Raw genomic sequence first — 17,855 nt, 5'->3', positions numbered from 1 at the left:
GACCTTAGTTCCCTGACCAGAGATTGACCCCTTGCCCTCTGCATTGGAAGGTGGAGTCTTTACCACTGAATCGCTGCGCCAGTCCCTCTCGTCTCTCTTCTGTGAGTACTGTGATCACTCTAGTTATTTCAACTGCCTCATCTTTGAAGGCAAATGAGTTGGCAACAACTGGGCCTACTATATGGCTTTTTGCTGAAGGGGATTTATGAGCCAAGTTGTTGTTGTTTTGTTGCTAAGTTGTGCTCGACTATTCTTGCAAATTGCTTGGACTGTAGCCTGCCAGGTTCCTCTGTCATTGGGATTTCCCAGGCAAGAATGCTGGAGCGGGTTGACATTTCTTCCTCCAGGGGATCTTCTTGCAGGCGGATCCTTTACCACTGAGCCACCTGGGAAGCCCTTATTAGCCTAAGGTTAAGATATGCCTGATCATGGAAGGCATATGAAAAAAGTCTGGGAATAGAACTGCCATATGACCCAGCAATCCCACTGCTGGGCATACACACTGAGGAAACCAGAATTGAAAGAGACGCGTGTACCCCAATGTTCATCGCAGCACTGTTTACAATAGCCAGGGCATGGAAGCAACCTAGATGTCCATCAGCAGACAAATGGATAAGGAAGCTGTGGTACATATACACAATGGAATATTACTCAGCCATTTAAAAAAATACATTTGAATCGGTTCTATTGAGATGGATGAAACTGGAGCCCATTATACAGAGTGAAGTAAGCCAAAAAGAAAAACACCAATACAGTATACTAATGCATATATATGGAATTTGAAAAATGGCAATGATAACACTATATGCGAGACAGAATAAGAGACACGGATGCATAGAACAGTCTTATGGACTCTGAGGGAGAAGGTGAGGGTGGGACGTTCTGGGAGAATAGCATTGAAACATGTATATTATCATATGTGAAACAGAACACCATTCCATGTTCGATGCATGAGACAAATGCTCAGGGCTGGGGCAATGGGATGACCCAGAGGGATGGGATGGGGAGGGAGGTGGGAGGGGGGTCCAAGAGGGGGAACGCATGTAAACCCATGGCTGATTCATGTCAATGTATGGCAAAAACTACTACAATATTGTAAAGTAATTAGCCCCCAACTAAAATAAATAAATTTATTTAAGAAAAAAAAAAAGTCTGGGAATGGAAAGATAAAAATTCTTAGGGATTACAAGGATTCCCAGTCTGAAAGTTTTCACTGACATAAAGAAGTCAGTTTGGGGACTTCCCTAATGGTCCAGTGCTTCCAGTGCAGAGGACCTGGGTTCGATCTCTAGTCAAGGAACTAGATCCCACATGCTACAACTAAGACCTGGTACAGTCAACTAAATAAATAATTAACTTTTAAAAGAATCCAGTTTAGATGAAGGAGTTCTTATGTTTTTCCCTGGGTTGGTTCTTTAAAGTTTTAGAAAAGTGGCCTTTGTAGAGGTAGGTACAGGTCCATGTGGCACTTGTTTCTAAAGTCAAGGAAAGAAAATCGGTGACTCCTTCTTCAGGAATGTAGACAAAGCTGAAGTCACCATCTTAGTAAAAGGGACTCTGAGGAGTAGAAGCATGGAAAACTTGTGAAATTCCCATTCGTGTTTTTTTATGTGCTTTTTCATACAGATCAACAGTGAAAACCCTTAAAAAAGATAAGAAGCGACTACTTCTTCAGGAGAAGCTGAGAAAAGAAGATGTGGATAATTCATATCCCCTTTTGCAGCTAGAGTGGATCCCAAGCAAAAGCCTGGATGGGGTGTGCTGCAAAGACACAATGCTCCAGGGGCTCTGCTGGTTGGTGGGGGAGGGGGGCAGAATTAGCTGTTTGGATGCGGATCTGGACCAAAGAGGGCATCTGGGGCTGATCCAGGAAGACCAGGGAGGATTCCCTGAAGGAAGGATTTGGCTATGAAGCTAGAGAAAGTCTCCCTAGGGCAACTATGTCATTACCCAGATGGAAAGGCTGAAATCCAAGAAAGGGGGTCACTTTTCACTGACAAAGACTCTTCTCCTCGACTGAACTCTATTCAGGCCCCTCTGAGCCATCTTCTTGAGTAAGTATCAACCTTGGCCCCCATTCTGTCCTAAGACAGCCCTACATAGCCCAGGTTTAGCAAGAATCCTGCTAAGTCAGTTCCTCAACAATCCTCTAACCATGATGACCTCATCACCCTAGATAATCTGATCAAGTTCATCATCCCTCACCTTAGATGTGTAAATCCATGTCTGCCTTCAGCAAGAATCCTGTTAAGTCAGTTTAGCAAAAATCTCCCTCCCCTTAGTGTCTCCTCTTAGCAATTTTCCATCCACTGATCCCTCACTCTGTTGATTGGCTACAAATCCTGCTGCCTCTGCTGTGTTTGTGGCTGAGCTGAATTCTTCTCCCCAGTTGCAATAGCCTTGACTCCTAATGCGATAGTCCTGAATAAAAGTCTTCTCAAGCCACTCCAGTATTCTGGCCTGGAGAATTCCATGGACAGAGGAGCCTGGCAGGCTACAGTCCATAGGGTCAGAAAAAGTCAGACATGACTGAAGCGATGTAGCAGCCGCAGCTACCATTTTAAGTGCCAGAATAATTTTATTTTCAACATGAACTCTAGTGACTCTGCAGAATAAGAACCAGATCCCGTGACTCCAAATCCTGGGCTCTTTCTCCCAATTGTTCAGATTTATAGGTTCATACTACTCTACCCACAGCTTGACACAGGTCCTCTGTCTTACAGATCATAGAGAAGACTCATGGTAGGTCTTACTACTTATCATGATCTCTGCTGCCATCCTGTCCACAATGTGGTCCATGCACTATTTCTGGAGAATGCGTGACAGGATACATTTACACTCCAGAGCAGGCTCTGTGAAGAAGAGAGAGGTTGAGTTGTCTCTCAGTTTACATATGGAGGACTGGAAGCTAGATGCAGTCCTCATATATGTTTGTTTTACCCACAGTCCTTTTTATTTTTTTCCCCCCATTTGAAATTAACAAAATATATTGTGTGTGTGATCTCAGTCGCTTCAGGCATGTCTGACTCTTTGCAACCCTATGGACTTTAGCCCGCCAGGCCCGTCCATAGCATTCTCCAGGCAAGAATACTGGAATGGGTTGCCTTGCCCTTCTCCAGGGGATCTTTCTGACCCAGGGATTGAACCCATGTTTCCTGTGTCTCCTGCATTGCAGGCAGATTCTTTACCCACTGCGTCACTTGGGAAGCCTAAAATATATTTTAGATGGGCTAAATATATTTATTCATAGTAGTCTACTGGACTCTTTTTACACTAACTCCTTATAGTCAGTTGATCAAGAAGCACTGTGAAGGCTTTCATAACACTGTGGCTGGTGTTATTTCCACTGACACTTTACACATGGTCTGGCTTGATTAGCAAGATGTCTGCTTCATGTCTAGTTGAGATGGAGTTGGTGGTTGGTGACCCCAGAGTTTTTTTTTTTTTTAAGAATAAGTTAGTTAACAACTAAAATTAAGAAGGAAAATCAACCTGGAGAATTAGCTAAGAGTCTAAATTTCTTCCCTTGAAAAAAATGGTGCGTCTAGCCCTACTGGGCCAGCATTTCTAAAATGCAACAATCTATTCATCAGTTGATGGACATTTAGGATGCTTCTTGTATGGCAATGAACATTGGGGTGCATGCATCTTTTTTGAATTATGGTTTTCTTAGTGTAGAGTGCTCAAGTCAGTGTTCTGTGGTGACCTAGATGGGTGGGATGGGGGTGGGTGGGAGGAAGGACCAAAAGAGAGGGGGTATAAGTATATATATAGCTAATTCACTTTCTTATACAACACTGTAAAACAACTACGTCCTTATTTTGAAAATATAATTAAAAGGCAACAATCCAATGGGGGAGCAGTTGCTGTTGTTCTCCTAGGTGAAGTTTGTGCTCCCCAGTTTGCCCCAGTCCCCACCATTCCCTATTGCTTTACTCCCATCCCACTCCACTGAGTGATTTAACTTCCTAATCTTTGATAACATATATGTTTATAACAATTGGGGAGCCTACTTGGGCTTTTTTGTGCTGTGTGAGATACACAAGTTAAAGGGAAGAGTGGACATGTACCTAACAAAGGCAGAGATATAAAAAGATTGGGTGGGGAGGGAAGAAGTTGGAGAGAAGTATCAGAAACGGCTAATGGAGAAGTTTGATGAAGCAACTCACACCTTCCATGAAATCTCTACTTTTGAATGCTTTTTGTCATTGGCTTTGAGAGTTATAGAAAAGCGTTCAGAATCAGCCACAGGTAGACATAGTCCCAGAGCAGAGACTGCCTAGGGGTTGCCCAGCAAAACATGGCTTGTGGATCTTCCTGGTCACATTACTCTCCTGTGATAAATCTATGTCCCCGTTTCCTACTCAGTTGTGGGCCTCTCATGAGTAGGGACCATGCTTTTTTCCTTGTGTCTCCTGTATCTTTCTATCACTTTCCTGATTAAATCCAAGTTCCTGAGACTAGAACATAAGGCCTCCAGGATCTGATTTACTTCCCCATTTTTTTTCTCACTTCTTCTTCCAAAGCACTGTAAACTCCTTCATTACCAAAATGTTTACAGTTCTCCAAATGCACCTTATTCTTCTACATCCTCCTGCCTCCACATTTGATGCTTCCACTGCCTGCAATATCAAACGTCACCAAGCAAACAGAAATTTTTCTTCAAGCCTCAGCTTAAGTTTCTCCTTGTTTTTGAATTAATCCCAAAGTCTCATTTTTCCAAGGGCCAAATGAATCATTCAGCTGTTTTGTGCATATCTGCATTACAGGCATTTCATTCATCATGTTGTCATGTGAGCACCTCTTTACAGGATCACCATCCCCAAAGTTTTCAGAGCAAAAGATAATAGTAAAAGCATCATTCCATAGCTCAGCCCCCACCTGTTAATGTTCTGCAAATGGAATGCTGGCCCATCTATGAGCATTTCTCTGCCCTCTAACCAGTATGCTCTCTGCTGAATGGATGAGTCTGTGGATGGATAAACATATACATGGCTTAAGAAATGGAAAAATGATTCCTGATGTGTTCTACGAAAGACTGCTCCCCTCTGTGCCCATGTTGTCTTGGCTCACACACAAACTATCTTAGACTTAACATCTCTGCCATTGCCTGATGGAGCCCTACCCCTGAGTCCTCCTAGTCTAGAAAGTGCCACTGAAGATGCTCCTGCTTGGCATCCATAGCACCTAGGGCTCTGTCTCTGGGTCACAGAATCTCTCATGTGAGGGGCCAAATAAAGCCTCTGGCATGATTCTTCAAAGTATGCTCCGTAATTGGATCAGCAGATGTTCTTTCTGTCTTACTTGTCATTTTTCTTATCATGCAGTGAAAGCCTTCCAAAAGAGATATATCTCACACTGGGAATGTTCTCATTTCTCAGACACTTGTACCATTATCTGGGTGTTTTTTTTTCCAAGTTCCATGGAGCAATTCAGTTCCCTCCATAGGGGAAGGTGCCCCTTCAGAGAACTTGCCCCACCTTCCAGGCAGCTCCCTCAGCTTTCTGCTTCCTCTTCCCATTTCAGAGTATCTCAGTCAACAGGCTTGACTTAATTCTTGTGATTTTCTTGAATGCTTTTGCCACACATAGAGGTCTACCTCTCTCACTAGACAAGGCTTCTGAAGCGTAGGAACCATCTTTTCTCATCTTTATGGGCCCTAGCCCAGCACTGGCCAAAAGGAGTTGCTTAATATTAATAATTACTTGTTTAATTAATAATGATCTTAAATCCTGGCCTATAGTCGTAATAATATCTATAATACTAATGACACAGTTTATTGAGCATGGGCATACATAAATTATGTCATTTAATTTTTCCCTGAATCCTGAATGGTCCTATTATTTTTCCATTTACCAAAACAAGGTTCAGAAAAAGTGTAAGACTTGCCCAAAGTTACACAGTTTAAATAGTACCCATGTTTTTGATTGGAACAAAGATCAGACTTCAAAACACAGCCACAAAATGAATGCAAGAGCAACTATGTGAATGTTTGCATTTGATAGTAAATGAACAAGCAAGTGGAGCCTAAATATTTCAGTGTAGGCATGATCCTATCACCTCCACCCATGCTATAACACTGCACAGCTCTTATGATCTGCAGGTGTCTGGGGTCTTAGAAGCAAGAAGCTTGGGTACTCTTCAGTCTCCCAATTATTGCTTGGCTGATGAAGAAGACTCGGGGGTTAGGACAGAGTAGGAGGCAGAAGGAAATAGGGGAGAAAGTTAACAGAATTTTGCTCTGATCTGTTCATCTGTTCTCTGGCTTGAAACACCTTTTTCTCCAATTCAAAAAGAAAAGAAAAACCAGAGATCTCTTTTGCCTCCCTCTGCTCTTCCTAAAGTCTCAAGCTCTTTCCCACAGGTCCACAGAACTATCAAATATCCACTGAAGTGGAAAAAAGGAGGTTTTCTATACTTCAAGTTCCAATCTTAGGAACACCTCTGGGATGGGTCTTTCAAGGAAAAGGCTGTCACCTCAGTAATTACATCCCCCGCCACAAATTCCCTCGATGCCTCCAGCACACCTTGCTCTCACTGGAATAGGTGGTCTAAGACTGGAAGAGCTTCAATTTATTGACATAGGTGAGGGGGACTCAGAGCCCTTTTCTGTAAGTGGATTTTCCTCGTGTTCTCAGGACTAGGACTGAGAGGAGTGTTGATCCTTCTTGCTAAGGACACTGTGTCATTCCCCCAAAGAGCTGGCACCAGGGACATGGAGGTAGCTAGGCGTTGTGAGGTGAGTAGTGGGCCTCCAGGGCTTCTGGACTTCCCTCAGAAGTCCAAACATGATAACTCTCTGATCTCAGCAGCTTTTCCACTTGCTGTTCTCTCATCCTCAAAACACGTGTTTCTGGTCTCTTCATCGAAGTCATTGGAACCTAGACTTGTGATCTCAACCAAAAGATCACCTCCTCCAAGAAGTCCTTCTTGACCATCAGATTATGTCACAGTGGTAGAGTGGCTAAGAGTGTAGGAGCTGGAATCCCTTGGCTTGGAGTTGTATCCATAGCTGTGATCTTTGAGCAAATTGGGCACATTGCCCTGTGCTTCAATGTTCTCACTTCATATTGAATTGGGAGAATAATGCTGTGAGCATTAACTAAGTTACAGCATATAAATTACACAGAACAACCCCTGCCATGTAGTAAAAATTCTATAACTGTCATTGTCATTATTATTATGATTTTCCTTGATTACACTTTGGCACTTGGAGTTATTTGTTCAATATCAGCATTTGCCCCTAGACTTCAAGATCCATGGGGTGCAGCGAGTGTGTTTGTGTTTACTGCCGAATTATGACTGCTGCTTGTGGCGCATCAAAGATTGAATAGTTCTGAATAATGAGTGACTCAATGAGTTGAAAATCTTTAACAAATGCTGAAAGTAACAGCAGATACCTCTAAGAACATCTACCATGTTTTCTTTTAAATCCCGAGGACCCACCACAGTTTCAGACTTCTAATAGACAAGAAAGAAATATTTTGGGGGTGAGCAAATGATACATCTGTGGGGAGGAGGAAGAGTAGTAAAAATAAGAAATGCAATCGCCATGCATGTGGCAAAATGCCAGAAAGGGTTTGTTTTTGCAACTGTTTAACATCCAACAAAAGTCATCTGGGATAAAGGGGCTTGCCCTATAGAAACCTATGAGAACACAGAAAGGAAGTACAGTGTGGCTGCCAAGTGAATATGTTTCAGGCAGGTGAGGCCAGGTTGTGTGGTGGAAGGTGAAAGCAAAAATAAATTCCTCACCACTGAAATCAATGAAGTTTGATTTCTGGTCCTGCTCTCGGTGTGAGGCTGATCTACAGGGAGTCTGCTCCTTGGACTCCCCCAGGCACCAGGCTAACAGTGGCTCTGTGTGTGTGCTAAGTCCTGTCCAACTCTTTGAGACCCCATGGACTGTAGCCTGCCAGGATTCTCTGTCCATGGGATTCTGCAGGCAAGAATATTGGAGTGGGTTGCCATGCCCTCCTCCAGGGGATATTCCTGACCCAGGAATTGAACTGGGATCTCGTGCACTGCAGGTGGATTCTTTACCAGCTGAGCTACCAGTGAAGCCCCAACAGAGGCTCTCAGTTCAATTCAGTTCAGTCACTCAGTCGTGTCTGACTCTGCGACCCCATGGACTGCAGCATCCCAGGCCTCCCTTGTCCATCACCAACTCCTGGAGTTTACTCAAACTCATGTCCATTGAGTTGGTGATGCCATCCAACCTTCTCATCCTCTGTGGTCCCCATCTCCTCCCTCCTTCAATCTTTCCCAGCATCAGGGTCTTTTCAAATGAGTCAGTTCTTCACATCAGATGGTCAGAGTATTGGAGTTCTAGCTTTAGCATCAGTCCTTCCAATGAATATTTAGGACTGATTTCCTTTTGGATGGGCTGGTTGAGTCTCCAAGGGACTCTCAAGAGTCTTCCCCAACACCACAGTTCAAAAGCATCAATTCTTTGGCACTCAGTATTCTTTATACTCCAACTCTCACGTCTATACAGGACTACTGGAAAAACCATAACCTGGACTAGATGGACCTTTGTTGGCAAAGTAATGTCTCTGCTTTTTAATATGCTGTCTAGGTTGGTCATAGCTTTTCTTCCAAGAAGTAAGTGTCTTTTAATTTCATGGCTGCAATCACCATCTGCAGTGATTTTGGAGCCCCCAAAAATGAAGTCTGACACTATTTCCACTGTTTCCCCATCTATTTGCCATGAACTGATGGGACCAGATGCCATGATCTTAGTTTTCTGAATGTTGAGCTTTAAGACAACTTTTTCACTCTCCTCTTTCACTTTCATCAAGAGGCTCTTTAGTCCTTCACTTTTTGCCATAAGGGTGGTGTCATCTGCCTATCTGAGGTTATTGATATTTCTCCCAGCAATCTTGATTCTAGCTTGTGCTTCATCCAGCCCAGAATTTCTCATGATGTACTCTGCATATAAGTTACATAAGCAGGGTGACAATATATAGCCTTGATGTACTCTTTTCCCTATTTGGAACCAGTCTGTTTTTCCATGTCTATTTCTAACTGTTGCTTCCTGACCTGCATACAGATTTCTCAAGAGGCAGGTCAGGTGGTCTGGTATGCCCATCTCTTTAAGAATTTTCCAGTTTGTTGTGATCCACACAGTCAAAAGCTTTGGCATAGTCAATAAAGCAGAAGTAGATGTTTTTCTGGAACTCTCTTGCTTTTTTGATGATCCAGTGTATGTTGGCAATTTGATCTCTGCTTCCTCTGCCTTTTCTAAATCCAGCTTGAACATCTGGAAGTTCACAGTTGACGTACTGTTGAAGCCTGGCTTGGAGAACTTAGAGCATTACTTTACTGGCGTGTGAGATGAATGCAACTGTGTGGTAGTTTGAGCATTCTTTGGCATTGCCTTTCTTTGGGATTGGAATGAAAATGGACCTTTTCCAGTCCTGTGGCCACTGCTGAGTTTTCCAAATTTGCTGGTATATTGAGTGCAGCACTTTCACAGCATCATCTTTTAGGATTTGAAATAGCTCAACTGGAATTCCATCACCTCTACCAGCTTTGTTCATAGTGATGTTTCCTAAGGCTCATTTAACTTTGCATTCCAGAATGTCTAGCTGTAGGTGACTGATCACACCATCATGATTATCTAGGTTGTGAAGATCTTTTTTGTATAGTTCTTCTATGTATTCTTGCCACCTCTTCTTAATATCTTCTGCTTCTGTTAGGTCCATACCATTTCTGTCCTTCATTGCGCCCATTTTTGCATGAAATGTTCCCTTGGTATCTCTGATTTTCTTGAAGAGATCTCTAGTCTTTCCCATTCTATTGTTTTCCTCTATTGCTTTGCACTGATCACTGAGAAGACCTTCTTATTTCTCCTTGCTATTCTTTGGATCTCTGCATTCAAATGGGTGTATCTTTTCTTTTCTCCCTTGCCTTTCACTTCTCTTCTTTTCACAGCTATTTGTAAGGCCTCCTCAGACATCCATTTTCCTTTTTCCATTTCTTTTTCTTGGGGATGGTCTTCATCCCTGTCTCCTGTACAATGTCACGTACCTCCATCCATAGTTCATCAGGCACTCTATCAGATCTAATCCCTTGAATATATTTCTCACTTCCACTGTATAAGGGATTTGATTTAGGCCATACCTGAATGGTCTAGTGGTTTTCCCTACTTTCTTCAATTTAAGTCTGAATTTTGCACTAAGGAGCTCATGATCTGAGCCACAGTCAGCTCCCAGGCTTGTTTTTGCTGACTGTATAGAGCTTCTCCATCTTTGGCTGTAAATAGTATAATCAATCTGATTTCGGTATTGACCATCTGGTGATGTCCATGTGTAGAGTCTTCTCTTGTGTTGTTGGAAGAGGGTGTTTGCTATGACCAGTGCATTCTCTTGGCAAAACTCTATTAGCCTTTTCCCTGCTTCATTCTGTACTCCAAGGCCAAATTTGCCTGTTACTCAAGGTATTTCTTGACTTTCTACTTTTGCATTCCAGTCCCCTATAATGAAAAGGACATACCATAGTTTGGCCCTAGGTAAATAGCAGAGAGGTAAACAGCTCCACCCATCAACAGAAAATTGGATTAAAGATTTACTGAGCATGGCCCCGCCTATCATAACAAGACCCAGTTTCCCCCTCAACCTCTCCCATCAGGAAACTGCCATAAGCCTCTTATCGTTCTCCATCAGAGGTTAGACAGAGTGACAACCACAATCACAGAATACTAACCAATCTGATCACATGGGCCACAGCCTTGTCTAACTCAATGAACCTATGAGCCATGCCATGTAGGGCCACCCACGATGGCCGGGTCATGGTGGAGAGGTCTGACAGAATGTGGTTCACTGAAGAAGGGAATGGCAAACCACTTCAGTATTCTTGCCTTGAGAACTCCATGAACAGTATAAATAGGCAAAAAGATAGGACACTGAAAGATGAACTCCCCAGGTCGGTAGGTGCCCAATATGCTACTGGAGATCAGTGGAGAAATAACTCCAGAAAGAATGAAGAGACGGAGCCAAAGCAAAAACAACACCCAGTTGTGGATGTGACTGGTGATAGAAACAAAGTCCGATGCTGTAAAGAGCAATATTGCATAGGAACCTGGAATGAAAGGTCCATGAATCAAGGCAAATTGGAAGTGGTCAAACAGGAGATGGCAAGAGTGAATGTCAACATTTTAGGAATCAGCAAACTAAAATGGACTGGAATGGGTGAGTTTAACTCAGATGACCATTATATCTACTACTGTGTGCAAGAATCCCTTAGAAGAAATGGAGTAGCCCTCATAGTCAACAGAGGCTCTACCATCTTATAATTCACCATCTCAACACAAGACTTCAGGGTTTGTATAAGCAATGTGAAGAACACAGAGAAACACATGTCTCACAGTTCAGGGAAAGAAACTGAGCCTTGGATCATTTGGCAGTTCAGTTCAGTCACTCAGTCGTGTCTGACTCTTTGCAACCCCATGGACTGCAGCACGCCAGGCTTCCCTGTCCATCATCATCTCCCAGAGCTTGTTCAAACTCATGTCCATTGAGTTGGTGATTCCATCCAACCATCTCATCCTCTGTTGTCCCTTTTTCCTCCTGCTTCAATCTTTCCCAGCATCAGGGTCTTTTCCAATGAGTCAGTTCTTCACAACAAGTGGCCAAAGTATTGGAGTTTCAGCTTCAGCATCAGTCCTTCCAATGAATATTCAGGACTGATTTCCTTCAGGATTGACTGGTTTGATCTCCTTGCAGTCCAAGGGACTCTCAGTAGTCTTCCCCAACATCACAGTTCAAAAGGATCAATTCTTCATTGCTCAGGTTTCTTTATAGTCCAACTCCCACATCCATACATGACTACTGGAAAAACCATAGCTTTGACTAGATGGACCTTTGTCAGCAAAGTAACGTCTCTGCTTTTTAATATGCTGTCTACTTGGATCTAAGTTGGTGCCACTCCAGTATTCTTGCCTGGAGAATCCCCATGGACAGAGGAATCTGGCAGGCTACAGTTCATAGTGTCACAGAGTCAGACAACACTGAGAGACTAAGCAAACATGCACGCACTGAGTTGGTGCCACTGGATCTGAGTCTTTCATACAACTCCTAGAAAGCACAAGTCTTTGAAAGTAGAGTGGGAGTGGAAGTGCATTATCTTAGGAATCAGTAGAAGCATTTTTCTTGAGGATGAAATTGTATTTTTTAAGGGAAATTCTTTAGGAAGTTTCTTGGGGTAGGAGGTAGGACTCTGAAAGCAGTGATGCTGGCAGGAGCTCTGAGAGGAAATAAGCCATTCTGCAGGAGATACAAGAAACAAATGTAAAGGAAAGGAAATCTCATTTGTTCCTAAGAGGTGAAAGATGGTTAAGTGAATGAAACAATGCTCTTGAGATCGAAATCATGCCCCAACTTTCCTCTTCATACATATCTTCAGTAATATCAACCAACACAAAGACAGCTTAATATAAGCGTACGGTGCATGAGTGTGTGGGTGGCTGAGTTCCTATATAGGCCAACCATGTATGGAGCCAAGACACCATACACTGGTGGGTGAGATATCCTGCACAGCAAAGAAGCCAAAAACTCTGCCAAAAGCAGCTATGAGAAATGTACAGCCCCTGGGAATTGTCAAAAATATGGGACAGTATTTTGAATTTCCAGAGACTAAGATGGAAGCCAAAGAGATAGGAAGAGTCTGGCTGGAATCTGGAACATCTATAAATTAAATGCTCATGAAAACATTTCTTCTCTAGTGCCCTGCAGTTGTAAAAATTGCACACTAAAAATAAAAGAGTTCATGGGAAGAAAGAATTGGGAAGATCATTCAAAGCTATTGGTTGGCCAAAAACTTTGTTTGGTATTTTTCTGTAGGATCTTACAGAAAAACCTAAATGAACTTTTTGGTAAACTCAGTATTTGTAACCAGAGCATTCATAAGAAAATCACAACCCTAGTACAAAGGTCCGTGTAGTCAAAGCTATGGTTTTTCCAATAGTCATGCACGGATCTGAGAGTTGGACCATAAAGAAGACTGAGCATTGAAGAACTGATGCTTTCGAACTGTGGTGCTAGAGAAGACTCTTACGAGAGTCCCTTGGACACCAAGGAGATCAAACCTAAAGGAAATCAACCCTGAATATTCATTGGAAAGACTGATGCTGAAGCTCCAATACTTTGGCCACCTGATCTGAAGAGACAACTCATTGGAAAAGACCCTGATGCTGGGAAAGATTGAGGACAGGAGAAGGGGGCAACAGAGGATGAGAAGGTTGGATGGCATCATCGATGGACATGGGTTTGAATGAATTCCAGTATATAGTGAAGGACAGGGAAGTCTGGTGTGCTGCAGTCCATGGGGTCACAAATAGTCGGACACCACTGAGCGACTGAACAACAACAACAAAGTACAAATAATAACAGAATAAAGTTTGCAGCAGCAAATACATGCAGAGCAGAGCGAGATCTCAGGAGCTTTACACCTGGGCCTTATGTCTCCTTTAACTAATAATTTCATCAAAATTAAAACTATGACCTAGGGTGTAACTTTCTTCTGAACCCATCTCTTTAATATAGGGGAAACGTCTTCCCAGATCCTCTAGAAGCTTAATATGTGGAAAGCACAGTAGTTCTTGTGGAGAAAGAAATGACACTCACTCCAGTATTCTTGCCTGGAGAATCCCGTAGACAGAGAAGCCTGGCAGGCTACAGTCCATGAGGTTGCAAGAGTCAGACATGACTTAGCAACTAAACCACAGTAGTTCCTGAGACCATCAAACTAGCCATGACGTGTACAAACATTGCTGGGTCACTATCTTCTGTTACAAGCTCTTTAATTATTGGAAGACTTGCTCCTAATCATGTCAAAGCATTAAAATGCTGGGGAAAAGCTGTGAATGAGCTAATGTGACTTCTGCCTTACACAGACATCATGTCTTTCTTAACTGATCACATAGGAGATAATTCATGTCAATGAAATATGTTGGCAGAACAGATGGTACTGGCTACTTTCTTTTCTCTGTCCCTTCTTTGTTATTTTTTCTTTAAGATGATGGAGACTTTAGGGCATCTTGGATCCCTCTGAATCACCCATGTGAAGCTCTGCTTACCCCAGACAGCATCCCTGGCAACAGAGCAGCAGTGATCATTGAGACCTGGACAGGACCAAATGTTAGTTGCTCAGTCATGTCTGACAATTTGTGACCCCATGGACTGTAGCCCATCGGGCACCTCTATCCATGGAATTCTCCAGGCAAGAATACTGGAGTGGGGTGCCATTTCCTTCTCCAGGGGATATTCCCAACCCAGGGATTGAACTTGGGTCTCTTGCATTGCAAGAGCAAGAGCTCTTTGGAGCTGTATTTGGACCTGAACAGGACAAAAATATCTGCTAATTAATTTTAGAACATTTTCATCCCCTCCAAAAGAAACCTGCACCCCTCAGCCATCACTCCTAATCCCCTCAATAACTCTTCTCAAAACTCTCCTATTGAAAAATGTGTCATAGATGCAAAGGAATAATTTAATATCTATGTAAAGTTTTACAAATAAAACAAATAAGCTTTCATTGAATGAAGAACTAATAAGTAAAACAATGTTAAAAAGTGAAAATGAAACAAATCTCAAATATTCATTCCCTAGGTGAAAATACAAAACATTGCAAATACTATTGATGCTCCCTGTGCTTTTCTCTGATTTCATCCACTTACTTTCCACCTAGAGGTACCCAGTGTCCTGAATTTTTAAACATTAGTTTGATTGCTTTTGCTAATAATTTTAGAAGAAATGCATGTGTTCTGTTGTTGTTGTTGTTCAGTCTCTCAGTCCTGTCTGATTGCAGCACGCCAGGCTTCCCTATCCTTCATCATCTCCCAGAGCTTGCTCAAACTCACGTCCATTGAGTCAGTGATGCCATCCAACCATCTCATCCTCTGTCGTCCCCTTCTCCTCCTGTCTTCAAGCTTTCCCAATGCATAGGTCTTTTCTAATGAATCAGCTCTTTGCATCAGATGGCCAAAGTATTGGAGTTTCAGCTTCAGCATCAGTCCATCCAATGAATTCAGGACTGATTTCCTTTAGGATTGACTGGTTTGATCTCCTTCCAGTCCAAGGGACTCTCAAGAATCTTCTCCAACACAATAGCTCAAAAGTGTCAATTCCTCAGCATTCAGCCTTCTTTATGGTTCAATTTTCACATCCATATATGATACTGGAAAAACCATAGCTTTGACTGTATGGACCTTTGTAGGCAAAGTAATGTCTCTGCTTTTTAATACGTTGTCTAGGTTTGTCATTGCTTTTCTTCCAAGAAGCAAGCATCTTTTAATTTCATGGGTGTAGTCACCATCTGCAGTGATTTTGGAGCCTAAGAAAATAAAGTCTGTCACTGTTTCCATTGTTTCCCCATCTATTTGCCATGAAGTGATGGGACCGGATGCCATAATATTCATTTTTTGAATGTTGAGTTTTAAGCCAGCTTTTTCAGTCTCCTCTTTCACTTTCATGAAGAGGCTCTTTAGTTCCTCTTCACTTTCTGCCATAAGGGTGGTGTCACCTGCATATCTGAGGTTATTGATATTTCTCCCCGCAATCTTGATTACAACATGTGCTTCATCCAGCCCAGCATTTCGCATGATGTACTCTGCATATAAGAAAAATAAGCAGGGTGACAATATACAGCCTTGACGTACTCCTTTTCCTATTTGGAACCAGTCTGTTGTTCCATATCCGGTTCTAACTGTTGCTTCTTGACCTGCACACAGGTTTCTCAGGAGGCAGGTCAGGTGGTCTAGTATTCCCATCTCTTTAAGAATTTTCCACAGTTCTTTAACTATGTATTATTTAGTTTTATCTGTTCTCAACTAGGCTTCCCTGGTGGCTCAGTGGCAAAGAATCTGCCTAACAATGCAGGAGTAATGGTTCGTTCCCTGCGTTGGGACGATCTCCTGGAGGAGGGCATGGCAACCTACTCCAGTATTCTTGTCTGGAAAAGTCCCATGGACAGAGGAGCATGGTAGGCTACAGTCCATAAGGTTGCAGAGTTGGACAAGACTGAACATTCAGGCATGCATCTGTTCTTGAAAGTTGAATAAATGATATCAAACTTAATATACTCTTCTGCAACTTGTTCTTTTCCCCTTCAATGTTATGGTTCTTGAGCTGTATCCATGTTGATGCTTGTAGCTATAGTTAATTTCACTGCTTATTCATTTCTGTTGTATGAGTGGAGCACAATTTATTTACACATTTCATTTATAGACAATTTAGTTAGACATTTTAGTCACTGTTTTTGCAATTCTGAAAAAACAATGCTGCAATAAACATTCTTTACATGCCTTTTAATATTCATAAGTATGCATGTATACAGAGTATAGTTTCAGTTGTAGAAAGCTGGGTAATAAGGCAAGTCCCTGTTCAACTTTAAGAGCTAGTGCCAAGATGTTTATCAAAGTAGTTGTTCTGTTTTCCACTCCTTTTGTAAATAAATGATATTCCTAGTGTTTCACATCTTTGGTATTTTTAGACTTAAAATTTTTTTTCAATTTAATATATTTATTTTGCTTTCTCCCAGTTAATACTGAGGTAACAAACTTTTTGTCACATACGTATTAGCCAATCATGTTTCCTGTTCTGAGAAATGCCTAATTTTGTCTTTTGCTTATTTTCTGTTTTGTGATTTGTCTTTCCATATTGTTTCACAGGCACTCACTATACATTCTGGATAATAACTTTTCCTTAGTTATGCATATTGCAAATACCCACTTCAAATTTATGGTATATGTTGGTGGTGTCTTTTGATGAGAAGAAATTCTTAGTCAAAATTACCAAACTTTTCTTTATGGGTTGCATATTTTTGAATCTTGTCTAAAAATCCTATCCTTTCTGCCATCAGAAAGACTTTCTTTTATACTGTTTTATTCTTTTTTCTTTTAAGACTTTTTGATGTAGACCATTTTTTAAAGGTTTTTATTAAATTTGCTACAATATTGCTTCTGTTTTATGTGTTGATATTTTGGCCCCAAGGCACAGAGAGATCTTAGCTCCCTGACCAGGGATTGAACCTGCATCCCCTGTACTGGAGGGCAAAGTCTTAACCATTGTACTGCCAGGAAAGTACCTTCACTGTTGTCTAATAATTTTGAGTTTTCTTTTGTATTTAAACCTTAGATCCATCCGGGTGTGATTTTTATGTGTACTGTGCAGAAAAGATCCATCCTACTTTTCCCTATGAATAAGCACTTAATATATAATGAAAAGGACTTCCCTGTAGCTCAAAGAGTAAAGAATCTGCCTGTGATGCAGGAGACCAGGCTTTGATCCCTGGGTCAGGAAGATTCTGTGGAGAAGGGAATGGCAATCCACTCCAGTATTCTTGCTTGGAGAATTCCATGGACAGAGGAGCCTGGTGGGCTACAGTTCACGGGGTCACAAAGAGTCAGACATGACTGAACAACTAACACACACACACAAATAATGAAAAATAAACTAATGCTTCTGTTCATCTGAAACATCAGCTCCATCATGCATCATGACTCCAAGTAGACAAGGGTATGTTTATGGTACAAAATTGTGTTCATATGGAATAATTACCCTGCTTTTGCACCAATACAATCAATTACTAACTATTATAGTTTAACTGGACTTCCTCAGTGGCTCAGTGGTAAAGAGCCCGCCCAACAATGTAGAAGACACAGGAAACTCAGGTTTGATCCCAGGGTCAAGAAGATCCTCTGGAGAAGAAAATGGCAACTCACTTCAGTATTCTTGCCTGGGAAATCCCATGGACAGAGGAGCCTGGTAGGCTGCAGTCCATGGGGTCGCTAAGAGTCGGACACGACCGAGCGACTTCACTTCCACTTTTCACTTTCATGCACTGGAGAAGGCAAT

Source organism: Giraffa tippelskirchi, chromosome 4, assembly GCF_054371585.1.
Source record: "Giraffa tippelskirchi isolate mGirTip1 chromosome 4, T2T-mGirTip1v1.2.pri, whole genome shotgun sequence".
In the NCBI taxonomy this organism is placed as follows: domain Eukaryota; kingdom Metazoa; phylum Chordata; class Mammalia; order Artiodactyla; family Giraffidae; genus Giraffa; species Giraffa tippelskirchi.
This window is presented reverse-complemented; position numbering follows the sequence as displayed.